We start from the raw sequence: 26,838 nt of genomic DNA, 5'->3' as shown, positions 1-26,838 counted from the left end.
CTGTACACATGGGTGGGGTTCCTCTCTTGGCCCAAGGTGATGTCCTAATTCCAGATCTCAGCTGCCATGGTTTTCCTCTTAAAGCTTTTTCTCCTTCAATCTCTCCTTTCCATGTCCCTTTCAGTCCAAGCTGACAGTGGTTTTGTTCATATAGCTCTCTCAAAAATCTTATTGGTTTAGCATGCAGGAAGCAGGGTCCAAGCCATCAGACAATAAGACTTTGCACAAGTCTTTCCAATATAACTGCATCTTCAATCTTGATTTACCAGTTCTAAGTTTAGTTAAGTCCTCTAATGGGGCACTTTCATCTGGGAGCTTGATTTCTGGAGGCTTGGAATTTCCAGAATCAGGTTCTGTTTTCTTTGTGTCTGACAGATCAGTCCTCAGCATGTTTCTCTCATCTAGCATTTTGCTATAAGCTGCAAGCAGAAGTCAAGCCTCATTTTCCAGGTTTACTTTGGAAATTTTTTTCAGCTAAATGCCCAGATTCACCATTTTCAAATTATGCCTTCCATAAAACACCAGGAGTTGATCTTGCTAAGTTCTCCACAACTTTACAACACAAATTGCCTTTCCTCCAGTTTCCAATAATAGTTTCATCTTTCACTTCTAAGGCATCATGAAAAGTCTCTTTAGCATCCATATTGCTATCAACAGTCTCTTCAAAGCACTGTAGGTCTTTTCTTCCAGGCATTTCACAATTTCTCCAGAAAATACCCTTTCCCCAGTTATAAAACTATTCCAACATTTCAGTAATTGCAAAAGCACTTCTCCACTCCTTGGTACCCAATTCTGTATTAGTCAGTCAAAGGGGTGCTGATGTAAAATACCAGAAATTGGTTGGTTTTTATAAAGGATATTTATTTGGGGAAGGAGCTTACAAATACCAGTCCATAAAGCATAAGTTTCTCCCCTCACCAAAGTCTATTTTCATGTGTTGGAGCAATATGGATGCCAATGTCAGCAAGTGCTCAGGCTTCCTGAGTTCCTCTGAGCTCAGCTCCTCTGTTTTCTCCACAAGGACAGCTGTAGGCTATGAGGATCTCTACGTTTTGCCTCTCTCCACAAAGGTTAATGGCTCTGTCTCTTTCCCTGGGGCTCCAGCTTCAGCATCAAACTCCAATGTCAAAACTCCAACATTAATCACCCCAACTCTGTCTTTTTCCATGCCTTTTATCTGTGAGTATCCACCTACCAATGCCCTAATGATGTGGCCCAAGCAAAGCCCTAACCATAGCTTAATTACACCCAGGTACAGACCAGATTATATTCACAATCCAATATCTATTTTTTGGAATTCATAACCATATCAAACTTCTACAATGTACATGTCCAGGAAGTGCCCACCCCAAACAGTATAAATCCTAATAGATCTACAGTGAGAAATGTACTTATCAAATTGTCCAATGCTCAAGATAGAAAGAATACTGAAAGCAGCAAGAGAAGAAAGATTAATCATATACAAGGGAAGCTCAATAAGATTAAGCACTGATTTCTCATCTGAAATCATGGAGGCAATAATGCAGTGGTATAACATAGTTTAAGATGCTAAAAGGAAAAAAACTGTTAGCCAAGAATTTTATATCCAGCAAAGCTGGAAATCACAAATGAGGGGGAGTTCAAAATAATCACAGATAAACAGAAATTAAGAGAGTTTGTTGACAAGAAAACTGCCCTTCAAGAAATAAAGAGAGTTCTGCAGGTTGAAAGGAAAAAATAGGAGAGAGAGGGCTGGTGGAGAATGTAGGAAGGAATATTATTGGTAAGAATGACTAAAAGATAAAAAGAGAAATAAAAACAACATATGACATATATAAACCTAAATAAAATATGGCTAATGTAAGTAATGCCTTGACAGTAATAGCATTGAATGTTAATGGATTAAACTCTCCAATCAAATCTATCTAATCAACCTGGATGCTAAAATCCTCAACAAGATACTTGCTAGTCATATTCAACAACACATCAAATGAATCATACAACATGACCAAGTGATTTTCATCCCTAGCATGCAAGAATGATTCAACATAAGAAAAATCAATGTAACACAACACATCAATGGGTCAAAGGGAAAAAAATCACATATTCATCTCTATTTATGCAGTAAAAGCATTTCACAAAATACAGCACCCTTTCTTTATGAAAATACTTTAAAAGATAGGCATAGAAGGGAACTTCTTCAACATAATAAAGGGTATATATGAAAAACCCACAGCTAACATCATATTCAATGGTGAAATGCTAAACACTTCCCCTCTAAGATCTGGAGCAAGACAAGGATGGCCACTGTCATTGCTCTTTTTTAACATTGTGTTAGAAGTACTTGCTTGAATACTTACACAAGAAAAATCTATAAAAGCCACCCAAATTGGAAAAAGAAGAAAAAATTTCACTATTTGCTGATGACATAATCTTATATAGCAAAAGCCCTGAAGCTTCTAGAGCTGATAAACGAGTTTAGTAAAGTGGCAGGGTGTAAGATCAACGTGCAAAAATCAGTAGCATTTCTGGTCACCAATAATGAGCAATCTGAGGAGGAAATCAAGAAAAAAATTCCATTTACAATAGCAACTGAAAGAATCAAACACCTAGGAATAAAATTAAGTAAAGATGTAAAGGACTTGTATGCAGAAAGTTGCACAACATTGTTAAAGGAAATCAAAGAAGTCCTATATAAATAGAAAAATATTCCATGCTCACGGATTGGAAGACTAAACATCATTAAGATGTCTGTCCTACCCAAATTGATTTACAGATTTAACAGAATACCAATAAAAATTACCACAGCATTTTTTACTGAATTGGAAAAGCTAATTATGAAACTTATTTGGAAAGGCCAGGGGCTCAGAATAGTCAAAGACATATTTAAAAAGAAAAACGAAATTGGCAGAGTCATACTACCTTACTTTAAAACATACTATAAAGTTATATTGGTTGAAACTGCATTGTTTTTCCACAAGGAAAGACATACTGACCAATGGAACAGAATTGAGAGTTCTGATACAGACCCTCACATATAAAGTAACTGATATTCATCAAGGCCACCAAGCCCAGTCAACTGGGAGAGAATGGCCCCTCAACAAATGGTGCTTGAAGAACTGGACATCCATATCCAAAAGAATGAGAGAGGGTCAACACCTCACATCTGATACAAACATTAACTCAAGGCGGATCAAAGATCTAAATATAAGAGCCAAGATCATAAAGCTCCTTGAAGATAATGCAGGGAAGCATCTATTAGATCTTGTAGTAGGAAGTGGTTTCAAAAACTTTATACCCAATGCATGAACAATGAAAGAAAAAATAGATAAATGGTACCTCCTTCCTCAAAAATAAAATAACTTTTGCACTTCAAAGGAGTTTGTCAAGAAAGGGAAAAGGCAGCCTACTCAATGGGAGAAAATATTTGGTAACCACCCATTCAATAAAGGCCTAATATCCAAAATATATAAAGAAATCCTACATCTTAAAAATAAAAAGACAAACAATCCATTTTAAAAATTGGAAAGAGATTTGAATAGATACTTCAAAGAAGAAATACAAATGGCTAAAAAGCACATGAAAAGCTGCTCAACATCACTAGCTATTAGGGAAATGCAAATAAAAGGTATAATGAGATATCATCTTATACCTATTAGAATGGTGGCTATTAAAACAGAGGACTACAAGTGTTGGAGAGGATGTGGAGGAATGGGAACACTCATCCACTTCTGGTGGGAATGTAGAATGGTGGAACCATTGTGGAGGACAGTTTGGTGGTTTCTCAGGAAGCTAACCAAAAACTGCCATATGGTACATCAATCCCACTGCTGGGTATATACCCAGAAGAATTGAAAGCAGGGACACAAACAGATATATGTACACCAGTGTTCACAGTGGCATTATTCTTTATTGCCAAAAGTTGAAAGCAATCCAAACATCCATCAACAGATGAATGGATAAGCAAACTGGTATGTACGTACAATGGAATATTACTCAGCTGTAAGAAGGAATGCATTATTAACACACAGGATAACATGGATGAATCTTGAAGACCTTATGTTGAGTGGTGTAAACCAGGCACTGAAGGACCACTCTGATATGATTAAGCAAATTGAGCAGACTCGCAGACCTAGAGTCTGGAAGATGGGTTAACAGGAGACAGGAAGGGAGTAGAGGGTAGTGAGCCAATGCCCACCTGGGAGAAGTGTGTGATAAGGTGAAGGGTGTGGTTGGGCTGTGGATAGGTATGAGAGTGGTGAAGGATGTGACTGGCTTTGGTGGTGCTGGTCTGTGAGAGGGAGTAGACTGGGGATTGTGTTGGACTATCTGTGGAACTGGGGGGAGGGTTGGAGGAAGGAGCAGGTGAACTCCGGGAATATGCAGGTTCGTGGTTAAAACTACAATGGTAGGAATGTCCTTTTGGCAAATATGGCAGGAGAAGGATACTGGTATAGGGCATGAAGTGTGGGGAAATATGTGGGACAGGGCACAGCTGGGGTGTGTGGGAGGAAGGGCGTCCGGCTTGCCACAGTAGCAAACGGTGCGGCAAGAAGTGATACCGCCTCTGCCCACTGGGCCTAGATAAGGTGACCACGCCTGACTAGGCCTTTGCTGCTAACGGCTGGCCGGCGCTGCCCTCCCCCTTTCTATCTCCCGCCTAGCCCAACATCCGGCCAGCTCTCACTCCCCCTTTCCCCTCCCCTATTCCAAACCTCTCAGCCAACCCGCCCTTCATCACGCCCCTCCCTCTACCCAACCCTATATAGCTAAGTGTACTTCCGTAATAAAAGCAGACCTGTTCTTGCGCTCAAGCGGTCTCCGTGGTTTTTCCCCAACCGCGTGTCCCCCACGCCTGGAGAACCGGTGCTCCCCTCAGGAGTACCCCCCGCCGGCGGTTCGGCAGGAGCGAGCCCCCCCCCGACTCTTGGGCCTGAGCGAGGCTAAGCCCTCCAGCCCGACGGCAGGGGTGTGCCTCTATGAAATGTGTAAGTGGTTATCTTGTCATAGTGTGTTAGCTCAGTGCATGGAGACCCACAATATAAACAAGAAAATATTAAACTCCCAACCTGGGGAATCCTGCTGTGTTCTCAATTAGAGGGACAAGAATCCCTTGAGAAAATAGGCAGTGCCTAATAAAAGAAAACAGACCAATATGCCAAGCCCCTAATATTATTGCAAGTAACTATGAATCGTATTCTTCAAAAATTGAAACCTAGTGGTTACCATAGATTCCAAGGGGAAAGGGAGGGAAGAATAGAGTAGATGGAACCTAGGGTATTTTTAGGACATTTGAATTGTTCTGTATGATCTTGCAATAAAGGAAATAGGCCATTTAAAATTTCATTAAAACCTATAAAAGTGTATGGTGCAAATGTAAATCATAATGTAAACCATTGGCCATTAGTAGCAATGTTTTAATATTTGTACATTAATTATAACAAATGTACCATCCACATGTAAAATGTTGTTAATAAGGTAGAGTGGAAAAGGGGAAGGGTGTTGGGTATATAGGAATCCCCTATGCTTTCTATATGACTTTTTTGTAACTTTAAGCTTCTTTGAAGCTAAAATTTAAAAAATAGGACACTGGGGAAATATATGGAAGAAATTGTCGCTGTACACACAAGATAACAGATCTTACAGTGATGAAAGACACAATGTATAAAATCTTTAAATTTCAAATTTCAGGCACAGAGGCTCATAAGCATAGTCATTTTATTTCAAATCTGTTTATATTTTTTACTTTTGCATTTTTTTGTTATTTTTAAAACTATTATGATTTCATTTTCTTAATTTTATTTGGTTATTTTGTTGACTTCATTTTTGAGAGGTTCTGGGTCATAGAAGGGTCACAACTGTGGCAGGGGAGGAGCACTGGTGTTGAGTATCAGCGATGGGGGGACATGGGGGAAAGGGGTAGCTGGGGCATTCCTCTGGGGTATATGAATATATTCAAGTGTTCACGGGGCATTGTCTTGGTGGGTGGAGAACCACACAATAACCAAAAGAATACTGAATTCCATCCTAGGCAGTCCTCCTACAGACTCCAATAGAGTAGCAAGAATACCCCAAGCACGTGGGCAGTGCCTAGTGAAGGAAAACAGACCTTTATGGCAGGCCCTTGATACTGATAACTGTACTTAAGAACTTTTCCTTGTGAAATTGTAAGTTAGCCTAGTATTATCTATTACCTAGGAGGTACCTCCTGAGAGCCTCCTTGTTGCTCAAATGTGGCCCCTCTCTAAACCAAACTCGCCATATAAATGCATCGCCTTCCCCCAGGCATGGAGCCTGACCCCTGGGGTGAGCCTCCTGGCATCTAGGGTTTATTACCAAGTGCAAATAGCAATGCATCTGGAAAGGGACCCTGATGAGAGGGGGAAATATTAAATACAAATGGGCTTTTATGGCTGGGAGATTTCCAAGTGAGTTGGGAGGTCATCCCAGAGCTTATGCTTATGCCCCTCTCAGCAGGACCTCACTGACGGTCACAGTACACAGTGCCTCGAACAGCGGGGCTCCTGAGCGCCCCAGAGACAGCCAGGCACCAGGCAGGACAGTGAGCTCAGGGATCCAGCACCCTGGCAGCGGGCCTGACCTTGCAAATTATGCTCTCTAGTGTAAAGTTAGATTCATTTATAATTTCCCTACTCCTGGCTCTTCTGCCCCTGTTATTTGAACCTGTAATTATCACTACACTTGTTAAATATATGCCCCAGAGACTTACATCTTTGGTCTGTTCATGTGCTGGTTGAGCCCTGAATCTCAGCAGAGTTGCAGCCAACACCTACTTCCCAGTTAACTGGACTCACCCAGGACAACTAACAAGGAGATGATAATGAACAACAGCCATCCCGAGAAACAGAGAGTGTCTGCTACTGCAAGCAAGACAGTTCCATCCATTTGCCCCATGGGATCTAAGTCTCTCTCAGTTAAACAGAGTGGGCATCACCAGCCCCAAATCCTCTAGATTGGAGAATAAACAATGGACTAAAGCAGACTTACCATTATTCTACTATAGACTTGTTATTATTCTAGCAATGGAAGAACTTTTATCATTGATATAAAGGCAGTGGCCACTGGAGGTTTTGAGGGGAGGGAGAGGAAAGAATAGATATAATATGGAGGCATTTTCAGGACATGGAATTGTTCTGCATGACATTGCAATGATAAATACAGGCCATTATGCATTTTGTCATAACCTATAAAATTGTGAGGTGCAGAATGTAAACTATAATAAAAACTATAGTTCACAGTAGCAATGCTTCAATATGTGTTCATCAATTGTAACAAATGTATCACACTAATCAAAGATGTTGTTAATATGGGAAAAGTGTGGGAGAGGGAATATGGGAATCCCCTATATTTTTGTAAACTAAAGCTTCTTAAAAAATTAAAAAACATTAAAAAATCCTCATCACTGAATACATTTCTTGAATGAACATAAGAACATATATAACCCTCTATTTCTTTAATTTTTTCTAGAAAATTCACAAAAATTCACTTTATTTTTCCCCCTGTTCCTTGAATAATTTCACTCACTTTCTTTCCTTTTGGCCTTTAAATCCTTCTTACAGTCCTATCCCTCCCCTTACACACACTTTGGAATCTTTGGAAATTTGTCTCATTATTTTTAACTTTGCATAATCGACATTTAGTATTTAAGTGTTCCTTTCCTTTAAAGAATTTTGTATTTTACATGCAGATTTGTTGCCATATTTATAGCGTTTGTTTTTACCCAAATCTGTATATTCAAAGTGTTTTGATGACTGTGCCAACGATACCATGACTTTCCAATTCTTGAAGTTTTATTTTCATGTTTCTCTCGCTCTGCTGGAGTACATCATCTAAGATTTTTTTTGCCTCTCAGGGTGCATGTAAGTGGTGTACTTCCTGAGAAGCCGCAGTGCTGTTGCCCCTCATGACCCACAGCTTTTCTGACTTTTACGTTCTGTTTACCATCTCCTGCTCCCAAAACCCTGGGGATGCCCCTGCAGTTCCTTTGGCATCAGATAGCACGACAGAGTCGGAGCCTGAGGCTAGCCCATTTTCATTCCAGTGTAGCAAACCTGATTTTCTTATCTGGCTTATGTTTTAGTTCTTCCTTCTTAAATCTGAAAAATGGTGCCAGAATTTCAATGTTGTTCTTTTTGCATTAATATTATTTGGCAAAAATGAAGGCTATTGTGATAGTCAGGCTATTGTGTCAACTTGACCAGGTAATTGTGCCCAGTTGTTTGGTCAAGCAAGCACTGGGCTAACTGTAATACAAGAGCGTTTATGGACTTTAGTCACCATTGACTTTACTGCAGGGGTGAATCATAGATAGCTGGTTATAATTACATCAATCAGGGAGATTGCCATCAGCAAGAGTGACGCGCAACCCAATCAGCTGAATCCCTTAAAAGGGGAAGTGATTCCAGCATAGAGAGAGAATTTCCCAGCTCGTCTTTGACCAATCATCATCTCCAAGAACTCATCAAGAACCTTCTCTGGACTTTCATCGGAGTCCCTGTTTGCAGCCTGCCTGCAGAACCTGGACTTGTGTATCCCACAGCTACATGAAAGACTCTTACAGACTTGCATCCTACTGACAGATATCTCTTGTTGATTCTGTTTCCATAGAGAACCCAAACTAATACAGTTATCATAGATGCAGTCTCAATTTTGGGGGGCTCCAGATAAAATTTTCTTGTAAAATAATAAGAACTATTGTTTTAACTGACTGGGGGAATATACAGTATGAAGTTTTATTTCTAAAGAGTTTATCTTCTAACTTATATTTTTAGAATATGAGCAAAATGTTAGCAATTAATTTATTTTGTATAAATCTGGCCTAAAAATCAATCAGAAATATTTGGGCTATCGAAGAAGTTTTTGAATAATTCTATCTCCTCCCCCTTTCTCAGTTTTTCAGTTTCATTTGATTTCTTTCTCATTTCTCTCTCCTTATATTTTTGCCTCTCTCTGTCTCTTGCCACTTTCCCCATGTGGTCTTAGATTCTTCTTCCTTTACTCAGTTCTCCTTACCTTTAGCACCTACCTTTCTTCACATCTGTTTTCCATCTCACTGTTTCTTAAGCTGTTAGTATATCTGAACTTTTCCCTGTAGCTCTTAGTTCTATCCGTGTTCTGCTTTCAATGCCTGAGGACATATACCTTCCCCATAAGGAGGAGGGCAGAGAATTCATGAAGCAAGGAAACAAGAATATGAGGTTATGCTGGATACCCCCAGACTAGCAGAGCCCTGCACACCTTGCAAGGGTAGTCCATCCGACTCCTCAGTGGCTTGTTGCTAGAGTGACCAACTGTCCTGGCTTGCCCAGAGCTGTGCTAGTTTTGGCACTGGAAGTCTGGTATTTTGGGAAATCTCTCAGTTTTAGGCAAACTTGGATAGCTGGTCATCTTACATTATGTTAATCTCATTCCACATCTTTCCATACAGCCTTTCCTCAATCTACACTCATCTCAACATTTGACCTCACGTCTTTCCTTTCTTTCATAACTTCCTGATAGGTACCATTTCTGTCAACAGGCCCTTTGGACCTTGACCTGATCAGTCTAATACTATTTCCTGATTGGCATGTTTTTCTTGACCTCTGGCTCAAGCGCACCTTAAATTTACCCATCTCTAATTGTTTTAGCCCCTGCCAGGCATCTTCAGATATTGGAACCTGTGTGGCCCCTTTGACAGGCTACTCTCAGTGCAGAAGGACACCTGTCTTTGCATGAAAAAGGTGCCCCTGGATATCACCAGCTTTTTGAAAGAGTGCCAGAATGCCTGGTCTTACCTCTGAGTCCCAGGGTTCCTCTTATCTTATCCATGTGCTTTCCCTATCTGTCTACACTTTGCTTGCCGAGAGAGCTTTCTCATTTCTTCTGGTTTCCAAAGGGTTTCCTCCACTTGAAACTAATCTTTGCGGCAGCCCAGCGCTGAAACAGAATGTCCTAGGGCATGGGGTCCTAGGGTAAGGGTAGGACACAAGCCCGTTTTCCAGCTTTGACGTCAAGTCTTCCAAGAGTCCCCTTTGAAATTTGCTTCTATACATCTCAATGCATCAGGCTCTCCCAATGGATTAGTTTTCCTTTCTAGCAACTCTTGTCCTCTGCTTTCTGTTACACTGCTACATTTGTAACTTTCAAAGTTACAAATGTAACTTTCTGTTATATTTCTTGGTGTCTTGGTCAGGGATAATTTTGATCCATAAAAAAGAGGAAGCCACTCAAACCAACTGATAAAAATGTTGATGGAATGGTAGACTCATGACAGCATCAGAATCAGATTCCAAACTGTCACATGATCTCTAACTAATTGGTCAGGCACACTAATGCTTGAGAACCAATGAGTAGTTGCTGAAAAGACAGGCTTAATCAGGAGAAAACTGCATTGACACTGTCTGTTGTTCATGGCGGAGTCCTTCAATCAGGCTACCTTCTTAAAATTGAGGATATGGTACCATGTTACCTGCTTCCCAAAAATTTACCACACTGTAATCCTCATGACAGCCTTCTACATCATCATCTATGTGATGTGAAGATATAGATGATGCAGACTGTCAAGTTTCTTGGATGATTTTGGAGTTAGGAAATTACCAAAGCTTGTGATGAATTGCAAGACCCATTGCTCCCATTTGTTGCTGCAGAAGCAAACTAAAGAGACCTTCTAAACTAAGAGCGAGAAGAAGAGTTGCTAGCATACTTACAAAAAAGAACCACTTCAAATTCATGGTTTTTTTCCCCTGTCATTTTAACTTAAAAAAAAAATAGGTAATTTCATATTACATGGAGAACAAATCCATTCACTCACCACTGATAAAATTTTAGAAATATTTTGTATAAAAAGTTTAGTATTTGATTGGGAATGAATCCATTATGACATTGTTTCTATAGTACAGCTTTCCCATCCCTACCCCTATTATTATTGAGAAATTTTAAAAATATAGAAAAGTACAAAAAATAAGACAAGATATCCATATACCACAATCCAGAATTAACCAGTATCTTGATATATTCAGCTGAAGTTTTTTTGTTTGTAAGAGAAATGGATATTTATATATAAAGCTGCAGTCCCTTTTACCAGTCCTCATCCCACCTCCCACATTCATTCCCTCCCCTCCTCCATTCTTCACAGGCAACCACTATCAAGAGTTTGCTCTGTATCCTTCCAATCCATTTAAGAAATATTTACATACATTATGCATCCACTGCCAATATAAACTCCTGAATTTTGTGAGGGAAGTCTTTATTAAAATTTACAAAAATGTCATTGTACTATATGCATCATTATGCAACTTGATTTTTCCTTCTCCACATGATTTTTTGACATCTTTCTCTATTAAACCATGTCTCATTTGTTGCATTTTACAGAAATAGTATTCCATCACAAGAATTTTCCATTTCATTCCTGGTGGTCATTTAAGTCGTTTCCAATGTTTGGCTACAACAAATAATGCCACAGTAAATAGCCTACGGGTACATATTTCCTGAGTATACATACTCAGAGTAGAATTGCTAGGTATTTTTGGATTTTTTTTAAAGGAATGCTCTCTTATTCTCAAGATCATTTAATTATATAGCTTTTTCATATTTCTATTTTTAATCCCTTTGACTTTAACTGTTGTATATAGTTTATGCACCTCCTGATCAACAAATTACCTTGCAACTATTTTTAAAGTAGGTCCATTATTTCATCATTTCCTGAGCCATTTCTGTCATATTCCAAATTCTAATAAATGTGTAAGTCTGTTTCTGGGCTCATTTCTGCTTCTCCAATGTTGCTCCAATACCACAGGCATTATATATATTATTTGTAGATGATATCTAGTTTTGTCTCTTGCTGTCTAATGCCTACAACATTTTTTCTAACATTGGTTAGGATCTCCAGGTCAATGCTGATAGCAAAGATGGTAGCAGGCATCTGCTTCTTGTCCCCACTTTTAGTGGAAATGCTTCTAAATGTTTACAATACCTTTGCGGTTTGCTGTATGTTTTTGTTGATCACAGGCTTTTCATCATATGAATGTCTTTCTCTTCAGTATGTAATCTCTGGTGTCCCATAGGTTTTTAGCTTTTGTTTCCCTCATTCATCATTCTTTGCTTCAGAATAATTATTTCTGATGTGCTATGAGATGTGAATTCCCAAATGAAATTTTCCCATTTTCAAGGTATTCATTGGCTTTTTAATGGTTATGAGTTTTCTGGTGTCTAGTGTGGTATGACTTCTGGCTGAAAGCTTTCCTACGTTCACTACACTGATGAGATTTATTACCTGCGTGTATTCTCAAGTGTAGAGCAAGAGTTGAAAACTGAGAGAGAAGGCTTTCCCACAGTCATTACAACCACAGGGTTTCTCGCCTGTTTGGCTTCTCACCTGCACAGTAAGAGATGAACTTTGATAGAAGGCTTTTCCACATACATTGCATTCATAAGATTTACCACCCGAATGAATCCTCACATGTACCAAAATTGATATCTGTTGAGAAAAGATTTTTCCGTATTTGTAACATTCATAGGGTTTCTCCCCAATGTGAATTTTTTGATGTTTTATGAGGTACTTCTTTTGGCCAAAAGGTGTGCCACATTCACTACATTTAAAGGGTTTCTCTCCAATATGAATTTTTTCATGCTGAGTAAGGTTTGATTTGCCACTGAAGTTTTTCCCATACTCCTTACATACAAAGGTATTCTCTCCTGTGTGAGTCCTCTGGTGTCTGATGAGGGTTGTCTTCTGAATGAAAGTCTTCCCACAATCCTTACGCTCAAATGGTTTCTCACCAGTGTGAATCTTCTGATGGGTAAAGAGGCTTTCCTTCTGGCTGAAGGCTTTTCCACATTTATTACAATCATATAAGATTTCTCTCCAGTATGAAAATGTTCATGCTCAGTGAGGTTTGATTTGTGGCTGAAGACTTTCCCACATATCTTGTAGGCAAAGGGGTTTCCCCCACTATAAATTCTCTGTTGGACATCTGAATGAAAGCTTTCCCATGTTCACAAGGTTTCTCTCCAGTATGAATTTTTGATGAATGAAGATTTATTTTTGGCTGAAGATTTCTCCACATTTCCTACATTATAAGGTTTTCCCTTGTATGAGCTTTCAAAGGTAGAATAAGAAATGATATTCAAGAGAAAAGTTTATCATATTCAGTACATTCAAAGGTTTCTCTTCAACATAATTTTTCTTACGTCACTGAAGTTTTGTTACACTCACTGGTTTCTCTCCAGTATGAATTTTCTTCTGCTTAGTGAGATATGTCATCTCTCTAAAGGCATTTCAATATTCCTTAGAAGCACAGGGTTCTCTCTGGCATGACTTCTACATTTAATGAAATATGCCATGAATGAAAGAAGCTTCCTTAAATTCAGTAAATTCATAGGGTTTCTCTCCAGTATGAATGCTCTGATATCAGTGGGGTTCAAAATTTTTAACAGAGAACATTTCCACACTGATTTACACTTTACAGGGGGTAAGCTGTGACAGAAGGATTTAACTAATTAATTTGATGATTCTTACAAAAAAATAACCAGTTCAAATTCATGACATTTTAAAAACCAACTGGACAGCTAAAGTTTCAAAGCAATAAACTAGCCCAAAATGTATGGACAGACAGTGCCTGCAGGGAAAGAGGAGGTACAAGTATGCACTCAACAAGGCTAGATGCTGTTGGACACTGATAAGAAGAATTCAGCCAGAAAGTTCACAGTTGAGACAAATTTGGAGCTAGTCGGACACTGTGAACTCCTGGGAAGCCACAGAAAGTTGGGGACTCAGCACCTTCTTGTATGCTCTTTCTCCACACACCCCTGTAGACACAGAAAGGATTACTGGGCAATGGGGGCAATGGGGGAGAGGACAAGCACCATGTTAGGGAACAAGAAAACCCACCTGGATTCTTCTCGAGTATCACTGCTGTAGAACAGAAGCCTTAGTCTTTGGGCAGAGGGACAACAAGTGCTGCTTCCCCTAGAGTATTGGTGCCAGCTCATTGGGCATCTGGGATGAGAACAAGAGGTAAGAAAACCTATTCCTGAGGGTGGGGGAGAGTTTTACTTGCTGAGCCCACAGCTGCAGTGGGAGAGGGGCAGCAGAACTAAGAAGGCCGGGCCTGTGAGACTTAGGGGTACAGGGCATGCCTATGACTGAGGCTTAGTCTGAACAACATAAACCTCATATTACCTTCCACCACCAAAATGGCAAGGTTTGAAAATCAAGCAACATTGAATCTCTGGGCTGTCCATGTGCCAGCTGGGCCTTGAGCCTCCGTGAAGTTGCAACACCTACTCTCTAGTTCATTGGACTTACCCAGGACAGCTAACAAGGAGGTGAGGATGGACAACCACCACACCAAGGAACCAAGAGAGTCTACAACTGCAAGCAGGAGAATCCCATCCATCAGTCACGTGGGATCTAAGTCCCCTCTCAATTAAGAGGTGAAGTGGGCATCACCATCCCAGAATCCTCAGGATTGGGGAATAAAATGTGGACTAAAGTGGACTTGCTAGTATTCGCCTATAGAATTATTTTGATTCTGGCAATGGAAGAAATTATATCATTGATGTGGAGACAGTGGCCACTGGAGTTGTTGAAGGCAGGGAAAGGGAAAAAGAGGTGTAATAACATTTTTGGGACTTGGGGTTATTGATATTGCAGGGACAGATGTAGGACATTATATATCCTGCCATGACCCACTGAATGGGTTGGGAGAGAGTGTAAACTACAATGTAAATTATAATTCATGCTGTGTACCAGTGCTCCAAAATGTATTTATCAATTAAAATGAATGTACCACACTAATTAAATAAGTTGTTGATGTGGGAAAAGGAAGGGTGTGTGGGGAGTGGGAATATGGGAATCTCCTACTTTTTCAATGTAACATTTTGTGTGATCTATTTTTTAAAATATTTTTTAAAAATAAATAAAAACATTTTTAAAAAAGAAAAACAAGTAACAGAAAAACTCTAAAAGGAGGAGCAGAAAAGCAATAGGAGTGTACAAAAAACCCTTTGAGTCAAAGTTCAAATGGAAGACCTTGAACTCAGAATCAGACGTTGCTCTGGAAAACAACTCAACATAAAAACAAAGGATCTCCACTAGAATTTGAAACCTTTGGAGCACTGAAGGTAACCATGGCAACAACAAATCTCAAACCCTAATGAACTCCTAAATAGATTAACTCAAATCCCCACAGTAAAAATGCAGCAGAAGGAAAACAATAGCAGCAGAAGCAGAAAAAGAAGGAAGAAGAGCATAAAATGTATTTATCTCAATCACTACTTTCCTACACAAGATATTCAATAAAAATTTTTAAGGCAATGAAAAGCCAAGAAAATCTCTCTCAAAAGACACTCAAAAGACTCAGATATATAATGTATGATACAGATGTTGGAACTACCTGATAGATAATTTAACATAATTATGATTAATATGCTAAAGAAGGATAATATGCAAGATTAGGTGGGTAATTTCAGCAGAGAGTGCAAGCTATACAAATAATCAAATGGAAATGATAAAAATGTAAAACACAATAACAGGGATGAAGATTGTGTTCAATGATGCAAGTGAGAAAGAATCAATGAACTTGTTGCTAGGGCAACAGAAATCACCAAAACCGAGAGAGAGAAACATATCCAAGAGCTATGGAACAATATTAAACACTCTCTCTAACATATACACTACTATTGGAATCCAAGAAATGGAGAAAATAGGGCAAAATAAATATTTAATTATTTAATAATTATTTAATAATTTATAATAGCCAGGAAATCTCTAAAAATTAATTACAATCACCATAATACAGATACAAGAATCTCTGAGAACATCAAGAAGAATAAATACCAGCACACACCCACATTTATATCAGATTTAAAGTGCTAAAGGCAAAATATAAAGAGAAAATTTAAAGGCAGTCAGAGACAAACTAAACATAAGAAACAAAATTGAGAATTACAGCAGATTTCTCACTAGAAGCTATGCAAGTTAAAAGACAATAGAGTGACATTTTCAAAGTGCTGAAAAATCCTATTAGACTAGATTTTTAAATTTTCATTTATTGGGAAGCGGCTGTAGCTCAATCAGTTGGGCTCCCGTGGCTCCATCAGTTGGGCTCCCGTGGCTCAATCAGTTGGGCTCCCGTGGCTCAATCAGTTGGGCTCCCATCTACCAAACGGGAGGCTCTGGGTTTGCGTCCCAGGGCCTCCTTGTGAAGGCAAAGCTACCCTGTGCACTGCAGAGAGCTGACGGCCCATGCGCTGTCGAGAGCTGGCACAGCAAGATGATGTAACAAAAGGGAGACAAGCAGATACAGAAAAAACACACAGCAAATGGACACAGAGAAGAGACAGCAAAAGAAAAGGAGCAAGCCACAAGGGAGGGGAATAAATAAATAAATAAATAAATCTTTTAAAAAAAATTTATTTATTATTTATTTTGAAGTTCTTTATTTTATTATCTTTTTTTAAAGATACATAGATCAAACAAAATGTTACATTAAAAAATATGAGGTTCCCATATACCCCACTCCCCACACACCCCCACTCCTCCCACACTGACAACTTCTTTCATTGTGGTACATTTATATAACCTTTTGAAAATGAAAGAAAACTAAACACTGTCTCAGACAAGCTAAAACAAAGACAATTCATTGCAGGCATACTTGCGCTGCAAAACTGCCAAAGGAAGCCATTTAGGCACAATAATATAGTATCATACACAAAGAGGTGAAAAGCTCTGGAAATTGCACAAATGAAGGTAAAATTGAAATATATGTATACATTTTTATTTGCAATTGTTGTAAAAGAAAACTGCCTAAAGTTTTTCTTAAAGGGACAAATAGCAATTGGCTTTCCGGCCAGATAGTATCTGCTGCAACTATTAAGCTCTGCTACTGTAGTGCAAAATCAGGTATTAAAATTCACAAGTGAATAGGCATGGCTGTGTTACAATAAAACTTTATTTACAAAGGACTTATATCCAGAACTTACAAAAATTCTTAAACCTCAACAATAAGAAAATAAACAATTCAATTTAAATAAGGGAAAAACAACAGAAGAGATACTTCACAAAGAAAGTGGCCATGGTAGCTGCTGAGGGCAGGTAGAGGGAAGAAGTGATGTGATGTGGGGGCATTTTCAGGACTTGGAGTTGTCCCAAATGGTATTGTAGGGACAGATGCAGGACATTATATATCCTGTCATAACCCACTGAATGTACTGGGGGAGAGTGTAAACTACAATATAAACTATTATCCATGTGGTGCAGCAGTGCTCCAAAAGGTATTCACCAAATGCAAGGAATGTGCCACAATGAAGAAAGAGGTTGTTGATGTGGGAGGAGTGGGGTGAGGAGGGGTGTGGGGTATGTGGGAACCTTTTGATATTTTTTGAATGTAACACTTTTTATGATCTATGTATCTTCAAAAAAATACAATTAAAAAATTGATGGGGGATGGGGAGTGGGGTATATGGGAACCTCTTATGTTTTTAATGTAATGTTTCATGTGATCTATTAACTTTGAAAAAGATAATTAAAAAATAAAATTTAAAAAAACATTTTAAAAAAAGAAGGTATGAAGGTGACAAGCATATGTAAAGTGGAATGCTTAATATCATTAGCCATTAGAGAAATGCAAATTAAAACCACACGCATACATACTCCATGACTAGGTTACAGAGTAATTGGAACTAGCATACATTGTGGGTGTGAATGCAAACCAGAATATCCATTTTGGTAAATATCTTTACAGGCTTTTAAAATTAATTTCATTTAAGAAATTTATGATATAATTGTATATTCATATGTAGTTAAAAGAAATAACATAGAAATATCCCTTGAACAGGTTGCCCAGTTTCCAAAAATGATAAAATTTTGAAAAACCTAGAAATAATATCATGACCAGGATATTGTCACTGAATCGATTTACTTTCTTTGTTTAGATTTCCCCAGTTTTACTAGTACACATTTGTGCATGCTTTTTGCGTGTGTGTGTGACGGGTATGTACTATTCTATACAATTTCCTCACCTGTGTATATTCATGTGTCCACCCCATAGTTAAAATACTGAAGAGTTCCAATACAAGGATTCCTCCTGTTGCCTTTTTATAACCATACCTGTCTCATGCCCTGCTCCAAAACCTAATCACTGGAAGTCACTGATCTGTCCTCCATTTCTAAAATCTGTCACTTCAAAGAAATTATGTAAATAGAATCGTATAAAATATAAAACTTGGGGGTTGATTTTTCTCACTCCTTGTAACTCCCTTGAGTGTCATACAAGTTGCTGTGCATATCAATCATATCAATAATCTGTTCCTTTTCATTGCTGAGTAGTATTCCCTGTTACAGATATACAACATTTTGTTTAACCATTCACCTATTGAACGATATCTGGGCTTATTCCAGTTTTATGATACTACAAATAAAGCTTCTGTGAACATTACTCTACAGGGTTAGGTGTGAACTATTTTCCAGAGAAGCTGTACCATTTTACATTTCCACCAGCAAAATATGAGAGATCTAGGTACTCTAGTCCTCACCAGCAACTGTGTTTCAATTTACCAGTGTTTCCTTATAAGTATCGTATTTTTGGTATCAAGTGTAAGAATACTTTACCTAAGCCTAGATTCTGAAGATTTTATCTTATGTTTTTCCCTAAAAGTTTTTTTAGTTTTAAACATTTTACACTTAAGGCTATATCTCATTTGCAATTAATTTTTGTCTAAGTGTAAAGTTTAGATCAAAGCTGTTTTTTCCCCTGTGGATATTTGCTCCAAAACAATTTTCTGAAAAGGATACCCTTCTTCCACTGAACTAATTTTGCACTTTTACAAAAATTCAACTGGGCATATTTTATTGGTCTACTTCTGGGTTCTCTATTCTATTTCATTGATCTAGGTGTCTACCTGTCTTCCAGTATCATACTGAAAATTCCTGTCGCTACATAGTAAATGTTAATATGAGGTACAGTGTTTTCCTCATACCTTTTCCCATTTTTTAAAAACTTAAGATTGTTTTAGCTATTCTAAAGTCAATACTTTTCCATGTGAATTTTAGAATAAGTTTTTCCATGTAAACAAAAAACTTTGCTGTTATTTTGTTAAATTTATACATCAGTTTGGGGAGAATTGACATCTTTACCATGTTAAGTCTTCTACACTATGTGTATTCATCAGGGTTCTCCAGAAAAACAGAAACAAAAAGACATATGTGGATGTGTGTGGGAGTGAGGGGGTTATTGGCAAGGCCAAATTCCGCTGAGCAAATGGAAACCCATAGATCAAGGAAATTCCAGTAAGAATGATGCTGAAGTTTCTACTCAGAATTTCTTATAGGAGCCAGCAGGCTGGAAATTCTGGTAAGAGTCAACATTAAAGTCTTGAGTCAAATTCAAAGAGGAAACACTGGCTGGAATCACAGAGAAAAGTAGAGGGTGGGTCTTGAGGTAGGATTTCTTCTTCTCTCTGAATTCTCAGCTCTTTGCTCTTAAGGCCTCCAACTGATTGGATGAGGATCATGGATTGAATTGTGTACCCCAGTTCAGACATAGTCTTGTCCTGGTCAGCATTTTGGTGGGTGTGGGTCCACTGTAAAAAGGGCTTCTTTAAGATGTTAATTCTGTTAAGATGTGGCATAGCTAAATCAGATTGGGCTTTAATCTGGATTACTGGGGCCCTGTTTAAGAAGAAGGAAACTCCTTAAGATAGAGAAGCCACAGGGAACAGCCAGAAGCTGGAAATGAATGGAAACCAGAAAAGAAAGGTGAAGATATCATATGTGCATTGTCATAAGACAGAAAAGCCAAGGAACCTCAGAGCTTGCCAGCCAGCCAGGAGATAGCTACCCCAGGAGAGGCAAGCCTTCCAGTCTTTAAGAGTGCAAGCCAATAAATTCCTGTCGTTAAGCCAACTCATTTTATGGTATTTGTTTTAGCAGCTGGGAAAGTAAAACACTCACCCAAATTATGAAGGGTTATCTCCTTTACTTAAAGTCAACTGACTGTAGATTGTAATCCCATCTACAATATGTAAATAGATACAGAAAACATACAGATATGTACGTATGCATGAATTCATGTACATGCATATATTCTCAAGCCCTGTGCATTGAGATGAACTGGAAGCGATGATGCTCCAGTAGGAAGGAGCACACCTTGGTCCAGGTCTTGGTTCCTAAATACCGTTCCACAAAACATGAGTCCACGGCTCTTTGGAGATGTAGTTGACTCCATGCCTATGGGAGGAAACAAAACACGATAAGCCTGGAACTTCTTGTGGCACCAGAAAGTAAGAAAATGCTAACAACAACAACAACACAAGCAAACAGAATGCAAACAAAAAAGGATGGGGCATAGTGAAAGAGCACAAGAATAAAGCTGCAAGAGCTCTCAATGAATAGCATTAGCTATAAAATAAATAACAATAGTTTTGGATTATAACTCAAAGAATAAAATAAAGAACCATGAGTCCGTACTGACTGTCTTTGTTTCCTGGTTGCTAAAACAAATACCAAACAGTGGGTTGGCATAAGCAATGGGAATTTATTGACTCACAGTTCTGAGTCTAGGAGGTATAAGAAAGACAATTCCTTCTCCCTGAAGACTGTGGCAATCCAGTACTAGCTGCCAAAAGTCCTTGGTCTTTGACTTTTCCATCACGTCGCAATTCACATGGTAGCGTTTGTCCTTTCTCTTCCATGTTCTGTTGACTTCCTGCTTCTGCCTGCGCCCCATAGCTCCCTTTCTGTGTCCAATTTCATTTGTTTATAAGGACTTAAGTCATATTGGATTAAGGCCTACTCTCACTCAGTTTGAGCACAACTTTGTTAATATCTTCAAAGTTCTAGTGACAAATGGGTTCACATCCACAAGACCAGGGGTTGGGACCTGACATGTCTTTTGTGGGGGACAGGATTCAGTCCCCAACACTAACATAAATATATAGCTGAATAAATAAATAAATGGAGGAGAAGTAATAATCTCTTCCTTCCAGAAGATTTTCAATGAATAAATGTAGAAGGAATGAGTACTGTAAAAATCACTCTTTAAAACACTATGGGGATGAAAGGCATTTGACAAAATCCAGCACCCCATCTTGATAAAAACACTTATAAAACAAGGAATAGCAAGAAACTTCCTCAACATAGTAAAGTCCATATATGAGAAACCCACAGCTAATATCATACTCAGTGGTGAAAGACAAAGTTTTCACTGTAAGATAAGGAATAAGACAAGGATGCCCACTGTCACTACTGTTATTCAACATCATACTGGAAGTTTTAGCCAGAGCAATTAGGCAAGCAAAAGATATAAAAGGCATCAAATTGGAAAGGAAGAAGTGAAACTTTTCCTATTTGCAGAGGACATGATCTTATGCAGAGAAAATCCTGAACAATCCACAATAAAATGTCTAGACTTAATGAATTCAGCAAAGTGGCAGGTACAAGATCAACACCCCCAAATCAGAAGAGTTTCTACACACCGATAATAGACAAGCCAAAGAAGAAATCAATAAATATTCCAATTACAATAGCAACTAAAAGAATCAAATATTTAGAAATTAATATTACCAAGGATGTAAAGGACTAGTACACAGAAAACTATAAAAAAATTGCTAAAATAAACCATGAAGACCTAAATAAATGAAAGGATAGTCCATGTTAATGAATTAGAAGGCTAAAAATTGTTAAGATGTCAATTCTACCCAGAGTGATTTACAGAAATGCAATCCCAATTAAATGTCCAACAATCTTCTTTGCAGAAATGGAAAAGCCAATCATCAAATTTAAATGGAAGGGTATGGGTCTCCAAATAGCTAATCATCTTGAAAGAGAAGAATGAAGTCAGAGGACTCACACTTCCTGACCTTAAAACTTATTACAAAGTCACAGTAATGAACACAGCATGTCAGTGGCACAAGGGCAGACATAGACAAATGAAATGGAATTGAGAGCTCAGAAATATACTCTCACATTTATGGCCAACTGATTTTTTAATAAAATTTTATTGTAGTGTATCACACATACACATATAAAAACACTAGTGCAGGGAAACGGACTTTGGCCCAGTGGTTAGGGCGTCTGTCTACCACATGGGAGGTCCGCGGTTCAAGCCCCGGGCCTCCTTGACCCGTGTGGAGCTGGCCCATGTGCAGTGCTGATGCGCGCAAGGAGTGCCATGCTACACAGGGGTGTCCCCCGCGTAGGGGAGCCCCACGCGCAAGGAGTGCACCCATAAGGAGAGCCGCCCAGCACGAAGGAGGGAGCAGCCTGCCGAGGAATGGCGCCGCCCACACTTCCTGTGCCGCTGATGACAACAGAAGTGGACAAAGAAACAAGATGCAGCAAAAAGACACAGAGAACAGACAACCGGGGGAGGGGAGGGGAATTAAATAAATAAAAATAAATCTTTAAAAACAAAACAAAACAAAACACTAGTGCAGAGTAAAAGTTGTGAACTTACAGAACAAACATGCATATGATCATACAGGGCTCCCATACATCACCCCACCACCACCACCTTGCATTGTTGTGAAACATCTGTTACAAACTATGAAATAACTACAGCCCATATCTTACATTTGGTGTAGTTTTACCAACCCACTTGATTATTAACATCCTGTATTAGTAGTATATGCTTTTTGTGATTTGTGAAAGAAGGTTCTCATATTTGTTTTGTTAACCACGGACCTTCTTCCACCTGTGTTTTACAATACCATGCTTTGTACAATCCAGTCAATGTTGCATTAGTCAGCCAAAGGGGTGCTGATGCAAAGTACCAGAAATCTGTTGGCTTTTATGAAGGGTATTTATTTGGGGTAGAAACTTACAGTTACCAGGCCATAAGGCATATGTTTCTTCCCTCACCAAAGTCTGTTGCCATGTTTTAGAGCAAGACGGCTGCTGATGTCTGCAAGGGGTCAGGCTTCCTCTTCCTCTCAAGGCTCCATGGTCCCAGCATCTTCCAAAATCAGCTGTAGGCTGGGACAAGCCTTGCCTCTCTCCTGGGGCTCACTCCTCTCTGGGCTCAGCTGCTCTGTTTCTCCACAAGGCCAGCTGTAAACTCTCAGGCAAACCCCTCGCCTCTCTTCCCGGAGCCTCTGCTGTGTCTAACGGAGCCTTCTCTCTACCCTCACGTATCTGCTTCTCTGTGTATTTACTTCCCGGGGCTCCAGCATTACAACTCTTACTAATCCTCTGCCATGTAGTTTTCTCTACAATGTCCTACTGATGTGGCCCAATCAAAGCCTTAATCATTATTTAATCATGTAAAAGTGAAACCTTTGAATCCAATACAGTATAATATGCCCAGAGGAACAGACACGTTTACAAACACAATCAAATATTTGTTTTTGGAGTTCATAAGTACCAAACTGCTACAGATGTGTATACTCAGTGGCTCTCATTTTCATCGGAGTTATGCTGTCACCACCTCAGCCAATTTTAGAACATTTTTATGACTCCAAAAGGAAAAATCCCATACCACCTCATATTCCCCTATTGTTGTTCCTTAAAATTATTATAATAACTTCTTTGCCATTGTTGCAAACAGATTACAATATTACTGTTAACTATCATCCATAAGTTACATTAGTTGAAATTTTCCCATATATTACGATATTCTTAACACTTTGTAAAAGAATATTTTATATTTATATTAAACACAATTTTCATCCACCACTGAAATCAGTTATACATTCCCTCGATTATTCTCTAGCTTCCTTTCAATTGACATTTACATTCACACACTACCCCTTTCAGCTGCAATCTCATTTATGAATCAGCAGTGTCAGTTATATTCATTATACTATATTACCATCCACTCTATTCATTTCCACACTTTAACAAGAATCCTTGTTATAAACCCTATAAAAAATCTACATGTGAGGATGGTCAACCACCACACCAGAGAACTGAGAGAGTCAGCAACTGAAAGCAGGAGAATTGCATCCATCGACCATGTGGGATCTAAGACACCTTTCAATTTAGAAGTGGAGTGGACATCGCCATCCCAGCATCCGCAGGGTGGAAAAATAAAATATGGACTAGAGTGGACTTAGAGTTCTATTCCACTATAGAACTATTGTGACTCTAGCAATGGAATAAATTGTATCATTGATGTGGAGACAGTGGCCATGGGAGTTGCTGCTGGCAGGGAGTGGGAAGAAGAGGTATGATATGGGGCATTTTTGGGATTGGAGTTGTCCTGAATGATATTGGAGGGACAGATGCAGGACATTATATATCCTGCCATAACCCACTGAATGGACTGTGGGAGAGTGTAAAGTACAATGTAAACTATAATCCATGCAGTGTAGCAGTGATCCAAAATGTATTCATCAAATGTAATGAGTGTGCCACACTGATGAAAGAGGTTGTTGATGTGGGAGGAGTGGGGGGTGTGGGAAGTGGGGTATATGAGAACTTCTTTTATTTTTTAATGTAACATTTTGTGTGGTCTATGTATCTTTAAAAAAAAGACAATAAAAAATAAGATATCTAAAAAAAAATCTACATGCATTAAACATCATTTCCTTTTCTCACCCCATATTCTATCTCCTAGTAACCTAAACTCTAGAGTTTACCTCCATGAGTTTACTCATTGTAATTTAGCTCATATTAGTGAGACCACACAATATTTGCCCTTTTTTGTATGGCTTATTTCATTCAACATAATGTCATCAAGGTTCATCCATGCTGTCATATGCATCACAATTTCATTTATTCTTATGGCTGAAGAGTATTCTATCATATGCATGAGTCACATTTTGTTTATCCATTCTTCTCTTGTTGGACACTTGGGATTGTTTCCATATTTTAGCAATTGCTATGAACATCGGTGTGCAAATGTCAGTTCATGTCCTTGTTTTTGGTTTTTCTGAATACATTCCTAGTAATGGGATTGCTGAATCGTATAGCAGTTCTAGATTCATGTTCTTGAGGAATGACCAAACTGTGTTCTACAGAGGCTGCACTGTTCTACATCCCACCAACAGTGAAGGAGTGCTCCTGTGTCTCCACACCCTCTCCAGCACTTGTAGTTTTTTAAAAAATAATGGGCGTTCTATAAGGTATGAAATGGTATCTCATGGTAGCTTTGATCTGCATTCTAATAGCTAGTGGTGTTGAACTTTTCTTGGCTCTTTGTGTATCCTCTTTGGAGAAATGTCTTTTCAAGCCTTTTGACCATTTTTAAATTGAGTTGCTTGTCTTTTTATTGTTGAGTTGTATGATCTCTATGTAACATGGATATCCAACCCTTATTGGAGATGTGGTTTCCAAATATTTTCTCCCATTGAGTAGGTTGACTTTTCACTTTCCTGACAAAGTCTTTTTGAAGAACAAAAGTGCTTAATTTTGAGGAGGTCCCATTTATCTATCTTTTTCTTTCATTGCTTGTGCTTTGGGTATAAAGTTTAAGAAACTATAGCTTATCACAAGATCTTAAAGATTTTCCCCTGTTTTTTTTTTCTAAGAGATTTATGGTGTAGCTTTTATAGTTAGGTCCTTGATTCATTTTGAATTAATTTATTTATAAGGTGTGAGATAGAGGTCCTCTTTCTTTTGTATATTGATGTCCAGTTCTCCCAGCACCATTTGCTGAATAGACTGTTATTGGCCAACTGATTTTTTACAATGGGCAAAGGTTGTCCAAACAGGAAAGAATAATCTCTTCAACAAATAGTGCTGGTAAGTGGATCTCCATTTGCAAAAGAGTAAAGATGGACCCCTTGCTCACACCTTATACAAAAATCATCTCAAAATTCACCAAAAACCTAAATATAAGGGCCAGAATTATAAAACTCCTAGAAGAAACTGTAGGGAAGCATCTTCAGGACCTCATGTTAGGCAATGGTTTCTTAGACTTCCTATGGAAAACACAAGCAACAAAAGAAAAAATGGACAAATGAGACCTCATCAAACTTAAAAACTTTTGTGCCCCAAAGGATTTTATCATGAAAGTAAAATGACGACACACACAATGGGAGAAAATATTTGAACACCACATATCCAGGATTTATCAAGAATATATTAAGAAATCCTTCAACTAAACAACAGAAAGACAAAAAACTCAATTTTAAAAGATGTGGGGTAAAAGTCGTGAAGAGACATGTCTCCATAGAAGATGTACAAATGTGCAGGGAGCACATGAAAATACTCTTAACATCATTAATGAAAGGAAAAATAAAAACCACAATCAGATGCTATTTCACACCCATTAGGATGGCTACTATTTAATAAAGTGGAAAATTACAAATGTTGGAGAGGATGTGGAAAAAATAGGAACACTTATTTACTGCTAGTGGGCATGTAAAATGGAGCAATATTTGTGGAAGTCAGTTTGGTGGATCCTCAGACAGTTAAGTATAGAATTACCATATGACCTGTCAATCCCACTTCTAGGGATATGCTCAGAAGAATTGAAAGCAGAGACTCAAACAGATACTTGCACATCCATCTTCATAGTGGCATTATTCATAATTGCCTAAAGATAGAAGCCACCCAAGAGTCCACCATATAATGAATGGATGAACAAAATGTGGTGTATGCACACAATAGAATATTATTCAGCATTAAAAAAGGAATGAAGTTCTGATGCATGCAACAACATGGATGAACCTTGAAGGCATAATGATGAGTGAAATATACCAGAAACAACAGGACAAATATTGCACGATCCCATGGATATGAAATGACTAGGATAAACAAATTCTTAGTGTTAGAATCTGGAATATAGGTTGCCATAAGATGTGGGGGTGAGTAGTAAATGGGTAGTTAAAGCTTAAAATTTACAGTTTCTTTTTGGAATGATGGAAAAGTTTTAGTAATGGATAGTGGTGATGGTAGCACAACATGTGAATGTAATT

The sequence above is a fragment of the Dasypus novemcinctus genome, chromosome 3 (genome assembly GCF_030445035.2).
Source record: "Dasypus novemcinctus isolate mDasNov1 chromosome 3, mDasNov1.1.hap2, whole genome shotgun sequence".
In the NCBI taxonomy this organism is placed as follows: domain Eukaryota; kingdom Metazoa; phylum Chordata; class Mammalia; order Cingulata; family Dasypodidae; genus Dasypus; species Dasypus novemcinctus.
The sequence above is the reverse complement of the archived record's forward strand: the minus strand, read 5'-3'. Positions refer to the sequence as shown.